This window comes from Ochotona princeps, chromosome 8, assembly GCF_030435755.1.
Source record: "Ochotona princeps isolate mOchPri1 chromosome 8, mOchPri1.hap1, whole genome shotgun sequence".
Taxonomy (NCBI): Eukaryota; Metazoa; Chordata; class Mammalia; order Lagomorpha; family Ochotonidae; genus Ochotona; species Ochotona princeps.
In genome coordinates, this window is record NC_080839.1 from 35,488,112 (window position 1) to 35,508,973 (window position 20,862).

The following is a 20,862-nucleotide window of genomic DNA, read 5'->3' on the forward strand; positions in this document are numbered from 1 at the left end:
TTTTCCTGGACTTCATTTTGTTTTGGTCTCTGTGCCTTGGTTCTCTTAATCAATGCAAGGGCCTGGAAGATGCAGCTGCTCCTCTTCTGCCTCCCAGGTCATGAACTCCCTGGCGATGGCCATGGGAGATGAAGGCTTCTTGTCCTCCCACAGAGGACCCCTCAGCCAGCTTACAGAAGAAAGGGTAGCACTAGCCTGCTGGCTAATTTCTTATAGCAGTCCTGAACATTCCACATTCTTTGACCCTGTTTCTTTCTTTCCAGATAAAGAGGTGAAAATCAGACAGTGCCGGGCGAAATAAGAGCAGATTTAAATTCCCATTGCTCTCCAAACCAGAGAGATGGAACTGGGTCAGACCACTTGGCCTGAAGCTGCTACTTCTGGATAAAGGCTTCAAAGGGTTGTCCTGAGGTCTGCGATTTGCCAAAGTCCTTGTAGCCGTGTTTACTGACAGGAAATGGTGGGCCTCTGAGATTGAGAGGATGAAGGGAGGGGCAGAGAGGCGTAGAGACAGTTTGTGCGAAGGAGGCAGCTCCATTTTTGGTGATCTAATTTATTTATTTATTTATTTATTTGGCCACGCACAAGTCTATTACTTTGTTCCCAATCACTGTTCAGCCGTGAACACCCAGAGGTGTCTGTCCATAAAGGACAGCAGGGGAGTGGAGTGTAGAAGGACTTTGCATATACTGCCCCCGTCACCACCCCCACGAGAAGTGCCAGCACTTTGCTTTGGTTTGAAGTCATTGAACAGTTTTGGTGTATGGGCATGCTTCTTTATTAGTATTTTTCGGCAGAGGCTGGAGGAAGAGGAGGAAGGCAAATAGATGCTTTGTCCAAAACCCAGGAAATGAGAGGTCCCAGGCAATGCCAATCCTGTTCAGTTCACCAGAGTGAGAGCTAAATAATGAAATCACATTATACAATGCAAAAGTCAAGCCAGAGCAATGAATACAGAACAAAGGCACTTTGGAATATGCCATCCTAATATTCCTGTCTGCACAGTTTAGTGTTCTTAAATGTGTTTTATGTTTAATGAAAGAAACAATGACTTTCAGTGGAGGGAAAAAATAGACCTTTAAAGATAATCAGGGCCTTAACTACCTACCTTAGGTAGCAGAGAAAAAGCTCCTGTACTCTTTATTTTTTAACACTCCAGATATGTAATTTAATGCAGGTCTAATGACAGTCTCAAACATGGGGCTTTAATCGAAATTGTTCAAGCTCAGTCCTGTGACAGGAGCTCACGAGCCCCCAACAGTGCTGTCCATTTTCTCAGGTTCTGTAAGAAAAAAGGCAAGAAGAAAAAAAACCTCTTGAACTTATGTTGCTATTGATGTGTAATATACAATAAAAAAACAGTTAAATTTCAATTACCCACAGGTAATTATAATTTTATTGTTTGACTGTACTACAGGGATTTTTGTAATTCCCAAGACTAATAATTTTCTATAATTTTACAGGTTGTCAAATAAACTATTAAAGATTATCTTTGAAAAGGCGTCTGCAATTGTAAGGACATATCATACTGTTCATGTACTGTATTAGTAATTAGAGATTCCTGGATAGTGAAAGATCCGCGCCAGGAGCTCAACACTGGGGAACGCATTTCCTCCCAGCCGCCTCTAATCTCCCATGGAAGCTTTCAGACTTCTCAGGTCTTCTCTTCACTGCTGCAGGACGCACGTTCACATTTTATTAATATTCCCCTGGCAATTCCAAATGGTTTGTCAAGATAAATCTCTACCTCCTGGTGGGAAGAAGTTAAAATCAGAAAGACAGGCCCCACCTATTGTTAAGGAAAACATCTCAGAACTGATTGCACAATAGACAAGCTGCTGTGGAGGGGGCAAGTGCAGAATGCTGGGAGGTACTGATTTGTGTGTGTGTGTGTGTGTGTGTGTATTGAGCTTGCAGGTCAAGAATAAAAACATTCTGAGGCCAACATAATTATCTCTACTAACAACTAATATATTAAGTCATAATGAATTAACCCAATAGCAAAGTGATTTCTGAAACTTTTCTCTTTACCAAGGTAATCTCTGTCATTGCCAAATATATCCTGTGGGGTAGGGTTTCTGGGATTATCTAGATAAACTTTTTTTTGCTTGGGTGTCAATGTTCTTCCGTTTCGGAACAGACAGGTATGACACATGAGGGAGGTACAGACACAAATTTCTCAAGGTCCCCCTTGGTCTTCAGACATACCATGACTGTCATGCCTCCATTTTTTTTTGTCCAAAAATGTCCATCAGTTTCTTGGGGAGACCATCTCTGGTCCAAAGGCAGAGCCGGCAAAGTGGTTTTGATAGTTCTACAGAACTGTATTGTTGCCAGTCTCACCACTTTAGGCACGATGCGATTGTTGGAAAATCCAGTGATTGACATTGTCCATCATATAGTCTCCAGTTGCCCGATTTTTTCATTGTCAACACACAGCTGAGGTGGTCGATTGACTTGTTCTGTCCTCTGTCATTTGATGTTTATCTTCCAGAGACCGAAAGCTCGATTGCGGGGATCCTAAAAGAAACTACGAAGGAGATGCCCACTATCTCCCTAATAGTCCTCTCGAGCTTCTGGGTCCTGGTTTGTTTGGTGGATCAGTCTGGCTCTAATAGTTCTTATGGGTGCTCTCATTCAAACCTTCAGGTCTCTGTCCCACTCTTGCCCTAGTGTTTATGGTTACTATTACTGGGAATACACAGAAAATTATCTCTCACCTACAGAAAGGCTGGCCTTATTTAAGGGTGGCCCTAAGCAGCGATTTCTGATAATAAAAACTCCGAAGCTCGCTGCTGGGCGGCCAGCAGGCAGAGCCTGGCACCATTTGGTGCCCATAGCCAGGGACCCCCTCACTGCCTTGCGGCGGTGGTCCTGGCATGCTGAGTCCTCGTTCTCGGATCTGGCCTGGCTGGGCCGCCCCCCAGGACCACGCAGAGTCCTGTGGGGCAGCCCAGCGGCTTCTGGTCCAGGTTCCAAGGTTCCGATCCCTCCCAAACTCGCTCCGCCTCTTAGCATGTGGCCATTGGGCGGAGCTAGTCCTAAGGCCCCATTCGTTCCCCAGGTTCCCTCGTGGCGCGCTTACCCAGGGGGGAGGTGGTAGCTCCTGGGCCTGGAAAATAGCCAGGGACCCCCTCACTGCCTTGCGGCCGTGGTCCTGCATGCCTCCATGTTTTAAAGAACATGAGCTCTTGATCAAAATACCTCACTGCTCTTCTTCCTAACAAAGCTCAGTTCATTTATTTCAAGACCACAGTAAATAGGATCTCCTTGGTAAAGATAACTCATTCTGCTATTTCTAGTGAATATTTCCTCTTCTGGGTTCTCAGAGGATTTGCTACTGAGACATAAGGCACCATGTCAGGTACACCAAAATGAAACTCTGCACTAAAGTACCAGCTGTCCAATATCTTGTACTTGCTTATGGATTCAGGGGAGATCCTGGGTGAGTATGATGAGTCCCAATCAGGGACAAGAACTGTGAAATATAGACTGGGGGGGAATAGGACCAGCACAATGGTACCAACACCAATCAAAGGCAATTGAGAGTTAGAGGATTCAGATGACTTGTTAGAACACAAAGATATGGGGACTAAAATGCTGGAGAACCTGAATTATTTCCTAAAGATATTTAGCAAAGGATTGAAAAGCAGCATGTAGCCCATTGGCCTGATTCAAACATCACTTTATCAAGCTCTTTCTGGGCTGGACATTACAAATATTGCATTAGCTTCTAAATCAATGTGTCCATCCATTTCTTCCAATACCCTGGAAATCCCCAAATGACAAACATTATTATTAAATAAACTTCATTTGTATTAAGCCTAGCACTATCTCTATTCAGTGTGGATACCAAAGTAGGCAAACAGTTATTATTCTACCATATTTCTGTGTTCTCAGTCCCTTACATAGTGAGTAATCATCAAAAAAAAAAAATCTTTACTGTCTATGATTGGAAATGCACAGGAAGTCCAAGCTCTTTTCCTGGCCCTATAATAGTCTGTCTCTCTAAATAGAACCAAAACTGAGCCTCACAATCCCATGCAATGGAGGAGAGACAGCATCTTTTCCTAACACCCCCAAATGTCTAACACTTGAGTATTAAATTCTTCGATTCCTGTAACAGGAGAGTGAAATCTTAACTCTGGACAGAAAGAGCTAAATGTACTGTAATTCAGCTTCCCCATACTATGTTTGATGAAAGAGTGATAGTTTCCCAGAGTGAGAAAGTTGCATGCAGGTAAGATGAAGATTATGCCAAAAGGAAAACAGTGCATAGAAGAGAAACAAGTAACATACACAAGGGCTTGGGAACTAGAAACATACATTTTTCATCTTTACACTTTGTTGTAGTTTACCTGGTAAGAGGGGTTGAGCATGGCTTGACTCTTAGGTTAAAAAAGATGGGGCAGAAAAAAGTAAAGGTGAGAAGGAAGACAATAATTATGTCAACCTTATGAGCTAATAAGGCCTTAAGAAATGTGGAGATCATCATATAAAACTATTTCCAGGCCTACTAGGTAGCAATAATGTAGAGGAACCAAGAATGAAATCTCCTTAAATGGGATGAAAGTCCAGTGCTCTTAGTGCAATCTGTGTGTCCAATCATTGTGCGGATGCTTTAAAGAAATCACATATCACACAGAAGAGGCATTTCATAGTCCAAAAATTTTGTCAAGATGCAAATGAACTAGACCAAAAATATTATCAGTGCTTACACAAAGATTGCCTTTTTCAAACCAATATATGATCTCAACAATATAGATTCCGTGCCAATACAATGTATTCTCCCCCTTGGCCACCACATATTCAGTATTTGTCCTTGTGGTGTAAGGTTCTGAGAGCTTGAAATTCTAAAATGTAAAATTATTAAGTAAATAGCATTTATTGCAGCATGTCTTACTTCTCGATAAGTCATTCTGATAACAGTTTTGTGCCCTGAGTTGAAGGCAGTGTCAAGGTCAATCATTTTATTCAAGTCCCCTAATTAAGACTACTTGTTTGAGGTCAGGATAATGCATTGCTTTATTTTAATAGGAAGGAGATCAAAGCTGTACCTTAAATTTTCCTGATTCAGTGCAATGCTGCATTAACCTGGGTTACATTAACAAGGGAGAACAGCTATTTGCCTACACTGTAGTCCCTATTTCACCCCCAAAGATAGTGTTAGGCTCAATAGAAAAGAAGTTTATTTAATGATAGAGACTGAAAATTTTTGTTCTCACTGCATGTCCTTAATTCTTTTGTTAAAGTGCTATCAGAAATGTGATTTCTATAGATTAAACTCACACTAAGAAAACCAGTTTTCCCAGAAATGCTCAAACAATCTACTTAGCATAGTTCTAAGATGCTGATTCTAAAGTCCTGGTATTGTTGCAGTGGGAATGGCAGCTGGCTTCCCCCAGATGCACCACATGATGCCCGAATGAACTCAGGTTGCAAAGCATTTAAAATTCTCCCAACTTCTCTACTTTCAAGTCAGGAAAGCAGAAAAAAGAACTTGCTAGAGCTGAGGTGTGGCAACCTCCTTTAGTCAGAAGATGCTTGTGCTCAGATGTGCTCCTTTCACACTGGTCATTGTCATAAGGGTTACAGAGACATTATTATCTTTGACAGCAATTCTCTGAAATAGGATTTAGACTGTAAAGTGGCACAGACTCAGATGAACCTAGCTACTATTAACCCAGCCCTCCCAGAGGTTCTACCACAAAGCACTTCAGCCCAGCTGACTCTCCAGAGGCTGGGACAACCAGTTTGTAGCAAGAGAGCAGTTCTCCAAAGATCAACTCTCTCTCTCTCTCTCTCTCTCTCTCTCTCTCTCTCTCTCTCTCTCTCTCTCTCTCTCTCTTCTCTCTCTGCCTCCTTCATGCTTATTATATACCCAAAATCGCTATGCTTATTCCACAGCATAGTACCAAAAATATACTATTGTCACTGCCCCGGAGCAGTCTTTCCCCAGCTAAGGGGTGAGCATGGACAGCTGAGAACACCCAACAAAGTCTACTACAATCTTTGGGAAGCAGATGAAGGCCTGTTCCCCAGGGTTTCCCACAGATTTCCCAGGGCAGTGGAACCCATTGACCACAGTGGTGAATAGTTCATTAACACACAGCTTGTTGGCTTTTCTTTCTTTTCCAATTTCCACCTTTGCTCCTTTTTAGTTTCATAAGCCTTTGATTCAGCCAGCTTTAGTGAAAGGCTAACCTAAGACAATACTTCATTGCACAGTACTGCAAAGGATGGTTGTTCTGGATGGAGAAAGCTACTGAGTTTGTGTCAAAGAAGGAAAATATACAGGAGCTGCAGCAGAGAAGACTCAAAGTAAGTCTAATAAAACTGTTCAAGTTTGAAGAAAACATCCTGCAAAGAGATACAGTTGTCAGGCTAGCTCCAGAGGGCAAGATTAAGATGAGTAAACTTCATGCAGGTAGATGTAGTTCAATATAAGGACTCACGTTTAATATTTGGAACACACGTTGATGGAATGGATTGCATTATACAGAGGGTCACATTTGCTTTCAGATATTTAAAATAACTAAATTCTCTTCTTTTACATATGTATGCATTATCCATGTTGCCCATAAGGCTTCCTTTAATATCACAAGCAAGGGGTTGAATACAGGGAGCTGCTGCTGTTTGTCGGGTTGAGTAGCTTCTCAGATGTTTCTTTTGAGGTTGAAGAAAGGGTAAAGCAAGAGATCCAACTGGCATTTAGTCGTGGGAGAAGTCTTTACTCTCTCCACTGTTATGGGGATATAATTTAGCACCCCTATAAAACCTAGGAATGTCTCCAATCAAAATGCACTTTTTTCTGTTCAGACTGAGAATCTCTTAAGTGCACAGGAAGGCCTAAGATGGGATGAATTATCTAGTATCTGAAAGATATTTATGATGCCTAAGGTGGGAGGGCACGGATTTGTATCTGCTCCTTACAGGAACTCAGACATGGTCGTGAGCCAGTGGGGAGGAAATAGCTGAAATATTTGGAAGAACAGACCCTCCCTGGCAGAGGTTACTGTGGATTCAAGTGTTTTCCACTTCTGCCCTTCTTCAAAGCGACAAAGCAATGAAGCAGTCAAATTAATGAAGTATTGTAATAGAAACGGAAAGCTTAGAGTGTGCCAAAGAGTAGAATACAGTTTTGTTCTTAAGAGGCATGATAGGAAAGAAGCACTTTGATGTAAGAGGCTGGCTGGGAGGGCTATTCAGCTTCAGTGTCTCTCTGCACACACACGCACACACACACACACACACACACACACACAATCAGAACAGATTAGCATGATTTTGCTATCATTGCAGATAGGATAACACAGTTAAAAATAGACATTAGCAGATTGTAATTCAATAGTTTCTGATAAATGCAAGCAGTAAGAATTGGGTTGTAACCAGTGCACATTTCATCAGAGCCTCTTGTGGATTGAATTACAGTTCCCATAATGGCCAGAAGCCCTCCCATTTATATTTATGGAGTCCACTCTACCTACCAAAAGTTAAAATTAATTGGAAATTTGTTAAGAAACAGCATAAAAGATCCGGTGGGACTCCTTAAGCAATGGTGGTCAATTTTCAGGGAAGGGGAAACTGTGCTTGCTACCTAACACAGCCTTACCCAACAGCGTCTAAGCATCCATGTGAAAAACTGAGGTCTAACACCAAATACCAATATCTGTGAACCTGAGCATTGATGAAACAAGAAGCAAATCAGGATATGTTTCCAGTATGGAGTACTGCTTACAACTACACGGCACTAGGTCAGTTAGGAGACTTTGTATCCATCATTTTCTTCTGCTTCCCCCAGCACACCTGGCTCTTGCAGAGGGTACTAGCTTCAACCCCTATACTCCTGTGGGTGGGCCATGACAATAGATGAGTTTTTAAATGACATGCTGTTTCCTGTTCTCCTACTTGTGTAAGTTGATTTCGCTGGGATTTTCTTTTGATGATACTAATTCCACCAAAGATAATTAGGGAACAAGGAAATCTGCTTTTGTACTTGTGCCTTTGGGATGTACAGATTTAGCACTGCAGTGAAAATGAACTTCACTTAGAGAATACAGGAAACTCTATTTTAGAAGTGAAGGTACCTTAAGTTTTAGAATCTTCTGCAGAGAAAATCTTTGTATTATGATTTCCCTGATAGAAACGATCCCTCATTTCTTTCATGTTTCCTCTTCAGGCACAGTCAGTTAAATGGGCTGATGTTTGTAAAAAGAAATCTATTTTCAAAAATCGAACTCTCCAACCCAGTTGCAGTGGTGTTGATGGATGAGTTTCTAAGTTATTAACACTGAAGTAACATCTCACATTTAATGTGTTTCCTAAGAAAAAGAGATTAAAAGCTAATAATAATCCAACAATTCACTCTGCTTTCTAGATGATGTCCTGCATAAAATTTTCTAATTAGATTGACCATATCAGTGTTCTCATAAGGTCATCCACATGGTAAGACTGACTGTTCTTGAAGAAATGGGGAAAGAAAAGTGACAGTCAGATATCATCCTAATTCACTGTTTCAGTGGCAGAAAATATTGTGACCCAGCCCAGTGTCATGCTTACTTCTCATCAACGTCTAAAGTACATCGACAATGCCTTTTATACAGTTAATCTGCCTTTTCTGCTTATGTGCTGCGATGCCACAACTATGTGAGGAATACAGGAGGTTAGCACAAATATTCTTTAAAAATTTTAACCCTTTAAAAATATTACCAATTAGAGATGGAAGTTTATTCATTTAGCTGCTAAAGACTTTGTCATAAATATTTCCACATAGCTATTTTACAGTAACAGCCCTCCATGCCTAGGGTGACTCTTAATGTAGAAAAGAACTCATGAAATGTTCCAAGGCAATTGTATACATGCTGTGTGGTTATACAACTGTGAAAACATAAGCAAATTCTGCCAATAGGCCAGATATGATGGTGTTTGACAGTATTACTGAAAATACCGAGTTCCAGGGAATATGTGGGTCTGAGAGGGAAGATGAAATTAATATGTAGACTGAGAGGCTTCAGAGAAAAGTCAATTATTTTGGTGACTTGGGTACTTTGCATATACAAATTAAATATTATAAGTAACTGAGAAATAATTTTATAATGGAATCAATTCTGAGTGTTATACTCTCACACACCTGTTATATTATTGAAATTGGCAATTTTTCTAATGTTAAAGTTTATAAAGAATCAAACTACATAGAAATAAGATGGTAATGGCTATGAAGGAAAAAGGGAAGAAAGTAATCACAATTTATACAAAAATTGAAGATTACGTGTTTGCTGCCATGGTCTGAATGTTCCCCTTCAGATTTGCATTTTGAAATCCTAATTCCCAAGTAAACTAGAATCAGAGCTGGGACCTTTAGGCAGGCAGTAATCAGTTCCTAAGCGTGGAAGCCTTGTGAATGGGAGTCTTGCCCAGCCAAGGAGGTCTGAGAGACCCTTTGCCCTTTTGACCAGGTGCAGACAGGGATGTCACAAGTGAGCAAGGCAGGAATTCACGTGACAAGAGCTCCACTAACTCTTTAGCCTTCTAAACTGTGAGAATCAGTTCACGTGTTTTATTAGCCACCCAGGCCACGTTGTTTTGTTTCAAAACCCCAAATACACTGACACACCTGCGTTGACAGATCATGTTTCTACTTATAAAACAGCTTTTATTTCCATTCTCATAGCAACTGATACTTGAAAACAATATCTATTGCCTATAAACACATTTGAAACACAATAATAAAATGAATAGTGTAGTCTTTATTTCATTGAACAGCTAGAACATTGGCAATTGTATTTCTTCTACATGAGAGTCTTCCTCTTCCTACTCTCTAGTTTTCTCACTAGCTTGAATTTTAAGTTCGTGTCTTCCTTGCTTAAAAATATCTTAACCAGCATCTGTAGTCCCCTAATGTTTCATATTAACCATTTCTTGGTTATAAAAACAGTAAAGAATTGAATATAATTTTTTATGACTTGGTTTTACTAGTAAATTTGTTAAGTTCCATTCTCCAACCGGACCCAGCTGTTGTCTATCCACTTTCATTGCTGTGCCTATGTGTTGTAAATGACTTGCATGCCCCATTCCTCAGCTAGGACTGCCATAATAACATACCACAGGCAGAATGGCTTAAACCACATGCGTTTATCTTCTCACAGTTTGGAAGGGTGCAAGTCCAAGATCAAAGCGTCAGCAGCTTTGGCTTGTGGTGAGGCCCCTCTCTCTCTAGTGTGCAGACAACTGCTTTCTCAGTGTGTCCTTTTGTGATCTTTCCTCTGGACACATTCCACTGCCTCCTCTTCTTCACATGAGAGCAGTAGTCTTCTTGAACTAAAGCCTTTCTTTAGGGTTTTGATTAACTTTACTACCTCCTTGAATACAATCAGTGCAGAATGTTATCCTGTTAAAGAACAGTAGGATATTTCCAAGTGTTTGTTCTGATAATTGATGCTTTTTTGCACATCCTTATAACTCCTAAGCCTCATGTTGAAGGAGTTTCTCTAATTCACATAAACAGAAATGAACTGCTAGCCCACAGGTATGAAAATGTTCAAATTCACAAACTGGTACCAAGACATGGCTCAACATGACTTTCACAAATTTTACCCTTCCACAGGCTCAAGGCCATCCACGGACTTCAGTGACACCTCAGGACAGCACCCAAGAGCCCTCGGTGGTTCTCACAGTGGAAGAGAAAACTGTAAGTTTCATCTGGACACTGCCTTCTCTGTCCTAGATAGCTTGGGCTTCTTCCCTCTCTTACAGTGACCATCAGGGTCTTTCAGGAGCCCCAGATTAGCTCAGGTGACAGGTAGAAATCTAGAAGCTCAGAAAAGAAGCTTTTCTAGGAAAAAGTTAGTTAGCCTGTAACTGCTCAGCCTGCATGACCGACCAGACTCCCAATAGAGATGTTCACCATCTCCCTCTTCAGTTTTTACTAGACTTCACTGAGGTAGGATACCCTCACTGCCCTAAGACAGACTTCATGTCTTCCTCATTTGCCAAGTTATTTGGGATTTCTTAGCTCATTTACTTAAGATTCTTGTTTCCTCCAATGTCAGCACATGGCTTGTTAGACTATAACTTAGAAGATTGCTTGCCTCTGCCTTGAAGTGTATGAAGTTCTGTAAAATCTTATTAGAATACTATAAACTGCTGGGTTATTATAAATGAAAACTAGCTTAAATCTTTTGACACCTACAATGTGACTAGTAAGTCTTGTAACTGTGTTTTTAGTGCTGTTCTAGGCTAAAACTTTTAGGGCTTTGAGCTTTGCCATTTTACTCAATTTTGATGTGTAAAAAATTAACTTTAATGCATTTATTTTTTTCTTCTGAGCTTCATTCCTCTTATATATTGTTTAATACTTTATTCATGTCCTAGGTTTTAAAGATATTTGTCTATGCATTTCTATATTAACCTAAGCCCTGTGACTCGAATTCATTCAACTAAAACATTTGGCTTCAAGATACTACAAATACTAAAAATACTAAGTATTTTTGGTGAATACATAAATTGGTAATGTTAATAAGTTTGTTCAGCTCCTTTTATTGTAATTACTGTAGGAAATACTATGATCAATTGAATATAACCTTACTCTCAAGATACTTAATGTCTAAGCCAAGAAAACAAGTGGGGAGTAGCATAAGGCTTAAAGATATTATTTAGGTTATTAAAAAGGTCTCTTGATCCCAACTATCTCCTAAAATAATTTAAAGGCAGCACGTGTTAGATTCTTATATATACAAGGATAATCTCATTTGGTCTTCCAAAAGCCTTATGAGATCATTCTGGAATCACTGTATTTTTAAATTGACACCACCAATAGAAGCTTGGCAAGATGTCCTCACTTGCTCTGAGGATCCTAGCAAAGAATATGAGCTCAAGGATGATCTCAGGTGGCTAGTTTTCACGGGTCCTACACGGTGCCCGTGTCCCTCACCCTTCATCTTTGTGAGGGAGAATCAAAAACAAGATCACACATAGGAAGATAATTAATTCAGGCTGTGGCATTAACACAGACCGTAAAGGAAGGAGAAATGTTAAAAAGTCAAAGAAGAGTTTAGGCATGAATGAAACCAAGGAGATAGTATGCAGTGGGGAATGCTGTGTTTTAGAGACAGCAAATAGTGTCTTATTGAGTAGGCTTCCCCCTTGGAAAAAAAGGCATGCATGAAAGAGAAAAGAACAGCATCATGTTCTGTAGCACCCTCTGTGCTTCCAAGTCTGGCCCTGAGCTAGTTGCTCCTGCGCACTGCACACTGGTTTTCCCCGGGCCCATGATCAGGCTTACTCTTGGCTTAAGGAAGCATTCTCCTGCCTTCCACTTGGTTCCACTCTCAAAGGTTACTTACTCGTTGTTAAGGTCTCTGCTAATGACCTTGTCTCAAATATGGAATCTTCTAATTTATGCTTTATATTTATGTTTGTTGAGTGAGCCAGAGGGAGAAGGAAAGAGATCTCCCACCCACTGGTTCACTTTCCAAAATATTAAGTATCAATGTAACCATGGTTATAAAAGGTCAAATCCACAGGCCTGGGATTCCATTCAAGTCTCCCTAATGGGTTTCAGGAGTAGCATTAGGTCATCTTCAATTGGTTTTCCAAGCACATTGGGAGAAGTTGGGTTGGAACTTTGCAGCTGGAACTCAGTACATAAGCAGCACAGGTGGCAGCGTAACCCGCAGTACCACAGTGCAATTCCTTTTTATCCTGCCCTTTCCTTCATGGCATACATCTCTACTCAGGCTTATATTACATCACTGCTTTCTTAGTTTTTATTATTTGAGCAAAAACTGTGGACGAGTCTTAGCTTTACCATAGCACCAGTGCTTGAACTTCACCTGTTACAGAATGTGTGGTTAATATTTGTTGAATAAATGAAATAACACAAAAATGAGAAATAAATGACCATGTGAGTAATGATGATCATGATGGCACTAATAAGACTTTGGAAGTTGGGATGGGAACATTGAATTTATAAGCAATTTGTGAAATGTAATGAGTAGCAGAACTGAGGTAAAGCCAGGGAGAATCATTATAAAGTTTATTTTATTTTATTTTATTTTATTTTATTTTATTTTATTTTATTTTATTTTATTTTATTTTATACAATAGGCTGTGGGTGGGAGGGAAGAAACAAGTGGTTCTAAATCACAGTTCTGCAGGTAGACTGCCAGGCTTCAAATCCAAGAATTAAAACCACCTAAGTGGGTATACTTAAACAAGTCCCTGAGATATCCTGCTGATTTTTTTTTTTGGTCATTTGTACAATGAAAATATTTTATGACCTAAAGTGTAAGCCTACTAGGTGGATTTAGATGAGATAATGCATTGATCATAAGATTTGTAAATGATAATGATCATTAGTGATAAGTAAATGGGCTAGGGCAGCATCAGTAGGAACTATAATGGGTATAGCAAGGAGACACTAACTATGTAGAACTAGAAGTCTTTGGAATAGAACATTAAAACTACCAAGAAAATACTCCAAGACAGTAATTTTGAGTGAAATCCAGCATGCACCTCAGAGATTAGGTTTTGAATGTGTAAGACAGGGAGGATAGGAAACATTCAAGAGTAAGGAGCTTCTTGGAAATTTTTGTGTTTGATGTGTACATACTAATTTTACATGCAAATGCCTAATCAAGGTTGGGAATACTTACTATGGGATGGGGACAAGCTTTCACAAGGGATTTTCTAAAATTATGCAAGAAGACTGATAAAAATTTTCCTTGAATAATTCACTTTTTCATTGAAATATAGTTTGTGTGACCTATGTATTATTATCTCTTTAAACCTTATTACATGAACAAATATTTCACAAATTTTACAGCATCCCATGAACAATTATCAAGCTTATCTGAAAATAGTCCTATCCCTAATGTTGAATTGGTGGAATTGAGAAAGCAGTCTCTAGTTCTGCGTAGATCCCAGAGACTTGATTTAAATGTTATGTAGAGATGAATAAAATAAATGTTGAAGGACACTCCCAAGGGAATATGACCAACACTCCAATTTGCAAACCAGAAAGCTCTTGTTTACCTCTCTCAGTTGTAACCACACACATTGCCACTCAGAAGAAACAGCATGCATGTGGGCAGCCAGAGAGCAAGAAGGGGTACTTAGAAATCTGTAATGAATGTATGTAAGTGAGACAGAAAATGAGAAAATGGCCACCTGCCAGCAGCCACATAAATTTTGGAGGAAATGCATTTTCTACTGGGATGCTTTATCATAGGAATTGCAAATATTTATTAAAAGTATTAAAATAGTCAGAATGTTAAATGCTTCCTCCAGTGGAGAAATTTCACATTGCCACATTAGAAGATGGGATATTCTGATACAACGTTTATTAAAATGACTTCATTTTATTAGTCTGTCACCCACAATAAATGGGCAGATACCTTTAAAACAAGATCTATTGTAGATAAAAGAGACTTGGAGGAGGAGCAGCATCTCATTGTGCGAATGTGGCTTTGCCTCTGCAAGTACATAAATCTTGTAACCTTTCCCAAATGGTGCCAACGAGATTTTCATTGTTATTTTGATATTGAGTTTGTTAGAATTTTGTCATCATATAAAAACCAAAAGTGGCACTTGTCACTTACTCTCAACTCTCAGTCAAGGTCCACCTGAAAACTATTTGTGTGTTTGGTCCTTTATGAGTTCTCACATGTAATTACCAGACATGTTCAAGGGAGGATGCTAAATGACCTCCAAATGAACTGACGACGGAAAGAATGGCTGCCCTCCTTGCCCAAGGATGATGAGATGACAGGCAGCGCACATCATTACTGAGTAGCATTAAGTTGAATGGTGACAGGATGAGCTGGACAGATTAGCTCCATAAGAGGCTTGTGCTATGTGCGAGCCGCTGACCTAATAAAGATCTTATGCCATTACCCAGGAAAGAGGGAAAGAACCTTTCCTTGTGGCAAGTCACTTTTTTTTTTGGTATGTGGTAATATTTTCCTGAGCCTGTCTCCATGAAAATGCTGATGGTATTGAAGTGACCTAAACTAGCTTATATATGGGGTGGTGAAAAGTGGAGGGAAGGAGGGGTAGGAGCTGTCTGGAAGCCAGGTACTTCCTGGACAGAATAATTAAGAAGCCATTAGGCTTCAGAAGTGGGTGGAGTGGCCATCTTTCTTACTGAGTGTAAGCATTTTCAAAGCTCAGACGGTCTGCATTCGTTCAAGGTATTTGTTCCACATTAATTCCTTTGTCGGATGGATATTTGAGGAGCACCTCCCCTAAACTAACCAGTGATCTCGCTGCTGGGAAACAGAGGTGAACAGCAACTCAGGGTCGGCAGCAGAGATCTGACATCCTCAAGAGGAGAGGAAGGGCATTTGTGCATGAGAAACAAGCAATTTAAAACAGAAAAACAAAGCTGGGTCCTACTGGCTTCTTTTATCCCCAGAAAAAGATATTGAGTCAGGAGAGCTGAGTAGATGCCTGAACACAGTGAGAGACCCATTCAGATCTTGGTGGGAATCTGGGGGAAGGGCACTGGTGCCTGAAAGAACAGCAGAGGTAGAGACTTGGAGGGTGTGAGTGTGTGCCATGGAGTTGCTGATCTCTTTAGGCACCAGTCAGACAATAAGCGAGTTCAACAGATGTGTGTGTGTGTGTGTGTGTGTGTGTGTGTGACAGAGAGAGAGAGAGAGAGAGAGAGAGAGAGAGAGAGAGAAATAACAGTACTGTTTAGTCACTGCTGATCTCAATGGCTCCTTTATTCTTTTTCAAGGTTTGTTTTGATGGCTGCTGAGAGCACAAATCACTTTTTGGCTATTTGGAAGGGATTCCAGGTTACGGAAAAAAAAAAAAAACACTCTTGGGAAGTGTAAATATTTGATAGTAAGTGGGTGGAAATCCTAAATTCTGCAGAAACCTCATGGCACCTGGGACAATCTTAATGTTAGTTGTAACTTGTACAGGAACACTTCTGGGAAGTCATTCATTCCTTCTTTCTATTTCTCCTTCATTTCTTTTTGGAGCACTACTGCCCACAGGCATAAAGCTGTTACTGCTTGGGGTGACATGAGGGGACATAAACAGTGAGCTATATACCCCAGCAGTGAAGAACAGGAAGTTGTTTGAATCGCTCTGGTTTGGAATCTGCGGTCAGTTTCAACAGGCTGGGTATGACCTAAAGATGGTTTGATTGTATAATCCCAGAGTGACAGCACCTGCTTCACAGAGTTTTTGCAGAGGAAAAATATAGGATTATTTTCACAATTTAATATAATGGCAAAAACAAGTGAAATGATTTTTGTAAAAATTAAAGAGTTTTTATGAATATGAGGATAGAATCGTTGATAGTTCCTGGGGGCTCTTCATTCTTTGTTCCAGTGATGCATGTGGTGATTCAGAATTGATTTCGAATTTTAAATTGATTTCTTGTTTCTCCAATTTAATAAAACTCTTTGCAGTTATCAGTGGAGAATTCAAAGTGAATTGGTCCATATATTGTGTATACCAAACATGGCACATCCTGTCATTAATTTATCTGTTCACTTATTGCACACATGTGTGTGAAGGGCCTGCTGTGATGTTAGCTCTGTGCTGATACTATCTACCAGAAAGGGCTTCTTGGGGATAGCAGGAACATGTCAGGGTAGAGTGGACACAAATGAAATTGGGATCAAAAGAAAAGTGTTTCAGGTAGATGAATGATACTGATTGGGAAAGCAGTCAAGTATTCAGCTTGACTACAGATAAGAGCATCAAAAGGGAGACTTCCTAAAGCAGGTTGGCAGTAGAAGAAGGATCCACTCTCAGGAAATCTGCAGTCCACACCACTTGACACATGTTGGCAATATCTGTTGATTACTTTCTTTGAGCCTAATGTCTGAAGCACATTGTTTTTCTTTTACCATCCATCAGGGTTCTGGCCACTTAGCACATAGGACTTAGACAGCAAGCTCAATAACAAAGCATTCAGTGTGAGAGTAGTGAGGAGGTACTCCCAGACAGTCAGTCCTGGACCAGAGCCTTACCCAGAACTAATGCACTGGCCACTCTAGGGATGACGGAGGAGGCATGCTAGACTCCCTAAGCTACGCCAAGTATGGTCCTAGCAACAGCAGAAGTAACACCTGGGAACCAATTAGAAATACAAAAATATAAGGCTTAGCCACAAACCTACTGATCAGAGTCCACATTTTAACAAGGCTCTAGGGTAATGTGTAAGAACTTCAAAGTTTGAGAAGCCCCACAGTAGAGTTCAATCTATTTTGAACTTGATATCCTTAACCATGAAATGGACGAGCTCTCTTTCCAATGCTGATTAAGTGGGAATGAGCAAGAGTGAGATGAAATAGATGAAATTGCCTTTTCCATCTACTTTTCTCAGCTTCATAGTAGGCTGAGGCTAAGGGTCCACAGATTAATTGTTGGTTTCATTTGACTCTGATGGATAAGAGGCAAATTTGCTGCCTGATGTAATGTCATATACAGTTTACTTAGAAAAAAGAATTTGCCAACTAAATAATAGTACAGTAAAGCCTAAATAGATAATATTAGTCTATATAAGTACGATAATTTAAAAATATTAGTAACATATTTATACAGATTTACTTAATAAGTACTTTTTGATATTTATATTTATGAAATTGTCTACCCACATTAAAATGATGAAACAAACACTTTATAGAATGTTTTGGTCCTGTTCTCTGAATATGCCTTTCTACAATTAGTGTTGGTGTTTTATAACATTTTTGAACCAAAATACTGATTTGTGGATTAACGTTGGGCCCAGTAGTTAAGAAACACACATTGGGATGCCTGGGTTCAAGGCTATCTCTGACTCATGTCTGTAACTTCTTGCTATTACAGATCCTGAAAGGCAAGATGATTGGTCAAGTAACTGGGTTGTTTCCACTCCCATGTGAAAACTGGATTATTCTCCCGGCTCTCTATTTCAGTCTTAAATTAGTCCTGAAGATTCCAGGCATTTGGGGACAAACCAACAGATGACTACTGTATTTCTTTGCCTCTCAGAAAATAAAAAATTAATTTTGACTTTATTCATTACTAGTTAGATGATTTGTGAGTAAGCAGCTTAATATTCTTAAGTTCCAATATGCTCATTTGCTTTGGTTAAATGGTGAACACAGCATCCTGTAAAAGCACTCACAGGACAATGGACCCGCCATGGCACCCTCAAGGGCCAGCTGTGACCACAGGCTTCTCTCCTCTAATGAGACTACTGCATGATAAACATAGGGTTTGCATAGGACCAGCAGGTTGGCACCACTGTGTGGCTGAGAGAGGGCCCCACTGGGTCTTATCTGAGGACTGCACTTGCTGTGTGATCTTAAAAGAATCTCTTGCACTACAGTCATTTTTTTTTTTTTCTGGTTAAGTAAAGGGATAGAAACGTGTGTCCTTTGAGTTTTAAAACGCCAAACTCATTTTTTCTTTTTTTTAAAGATTTATTCATTTTTATTGGAAAGCCAGATATACACAGAGGAGGAGAGACAGAGAGGAAGATCTTTCATCTGATGATTCACTCCCCAAGTAAGCTGCAATGGCCGGTGCTGCGCCGATCCAAAGCCGGGAACCAGGAACCTCTTCCAGGTCTCCCATGTGGGTGCAGGGTCCCAAAGCTTTGGGCCGTCCTCCACTGCTTTCCCAGGCCACAAGCAGGGAGCTGGATGGGAAGTGGAGCTGCCGGGATTAGAACCGGCGCCCATATGGGATCCCGGGGCGTTCAAGGTGAGGACCTTAGCCGCTAGGCCACGCCGCTGGGCCCGCCAAACTCAATTTTAAAAGTCTTTTATTTATTCATATTTTTGTTGAGGTACTTTTACCTGCTGGTCAATTCCAACGGCCCTCTTTTATGTCAGCCTCTGTTGTAAAGACTGCAGCCCCCATTATCATTGCAGCCCCCATTCTGGCTGCAATAGCCATGGGACTCCACTCTTGTTCATGTGTTCTGAACATGAATCTGCCCACTGCATGTTTTCTGCTTCCTCCTTCCTATCTAGATTACATGGCATCCTTAGAAATGGCATTTACCACATTACTAGTTCCAGATGACTCATTACTGTGCTTCATTATGTGAGAATAACAAAATCATTCTATCGGTTAAGACTATGGAGCTAAATTTTTATGTAATCATAATTAAGAGCAGCATCTGTTATTGTCCAGCCATTATTCCAAGTGATCCTGATTCTACAGTTATATTCAGCATGGGCCACTCTCTTGCCTCAATTTCTTTGACCTGTTAAGTATAAAATTTTATCAGTAATATAGATCTATAAAAAAGAACTTTGAACTGGGCTAAGATTAGCACAATACAGAAAATGGTTTGTGTTAAATCTCTCCTGACAAGCAATGGCAACCTCTACCTCCATTCTGGTTTCATGCATCCCTTTAGGCGGTGTGCTTTGATGTAGAACAAAAGGATGAAGAATAGTTCTTATCCGAGAATACCCCTAAAGGAAGATTCTATCATGTGATTATTAGATAACAGAGTATAATCTCTAAAGTTTGCAGCAGAGATTATAATTATTACAGATCTATTTGTCAACATACATTGAATAAATGCGATAGGATCCATGCCGATTCTTTGAAATACTAGGAATAAAATCAGTGTGTGTGTGTGTGTGTGTGTGTGTGTGTGTGCATGCACATATGTGTGTGTGTGTTGAGAGTGCAACAGAGGTACATATGCAGAGAGGGAATCCTTAGGCACGCTCTACTCCAAGAGCAGAGGGATGGTAGGAACAAACACAGAAAAGAAAAAGATGGGAAGAGAAGGAGGAAATGCAGAATCATAAGAGAAAGCATTAGGAGGTGATGGAATAAAATCAAACATAACAAAGAAATGGTGAGAAAATATTCCATTAGGTTTTGGATAGCTGTTATGAATCACGCATGTCCTTTTTTGTTATATTATTTTCCATGATATGGTCTTATTGGTCTAGGGATTCCCCACTGAATTTCTCCTTCTTTCCTCTCCATTCAGGTTCCTCCACTGTTTGCTCCCATATTATTATAACGGAACAGTGCATCAGTCACAAGTCCAACATTCTGCTATTAAATGTATCATGACATTGTAAGTATAGGCAATGGCAGAAAATCTAGTATCCTATTGTCAATGTATATTTATAATACAATATTTAATAATCAGTAGCAGAGATGTGCACTGCAATATTTCTTCCCTTCCTGGCATGATAATCTTTATTATAGTTATTTATGAGAATGTATGTAAATACATGTTAACCTATTTATATATTGATCTTATATTTTGTATGAAGGTTGCTTTATATCAGATAGAACATATGATATCTGTCCTTTTAGGATTGCCTACTTCATTGGTCATGATTGTCTCGAGTTGAGACCATTTTGTCACAAATGGTAGAATTTCATTCTTTTTAATGGCTGCGTAGTATTTCATGGAGTGGATGTATCACAGCTTTCCTATCCATTCCTTTTTTGGCAGGTTATCTGGGTTGTTTCCATGTCTTTGCTATTGTGGATTGTGCTACTATAAATATTGGATTTCAGGTCACTTTCTTATATGCAGATCTCACTTCCTTTGGATATATTCCCAGGACTGGGATAACTGATTCATACAGATCAATTTTCAGTTGTCTTAGCACTCTCCACACTTGCTCCGACCAGCAGAGCCAGTAACGTGGACAGAGAGAGGGTCTGGGGATGAAGCACCGACAGGAGACCAGTGATGGTAGAAGCCTTTGCAAAGTCTCCCTTTATTGCTCCTTCACCTCTCCTTATATACTCTTGCCCCGCCCAAATGTTAATTTAGCCAGGATATTGGATACAGATGAGTCCCATTAGTCTAGGTGATTTTAGCTACAAGCTTAGCTCCTGTTCCTGCCCAGCCCAATGAGCGCTATT

At 40.0% G+C, this 20,862-nt stretch overlaps 1 long non-coding RNA gene across 1 annotated transcript in view; it reads right to left on the bottom strand.

Annotated features, from left to right (window-relative positions):
• Positions 1–1,127: 1,127 nt before the first annotated feature.
• Positions 1,128–20,862, bottom strand: part of LOC131480926 (uncharacterized) — a 463,849-nt gene continuing 444,114 nt past the window's right edge. Inside the window, exon 5 of the long non-coding RNA XR_009245891.1 lies at positions 1,128–1,282. This is a non-coding gene — a long non-coding RNA (uncharacterized LOC131480926). The remainder of the gene's footprint in view (positions 1,283–20,862) is intronic.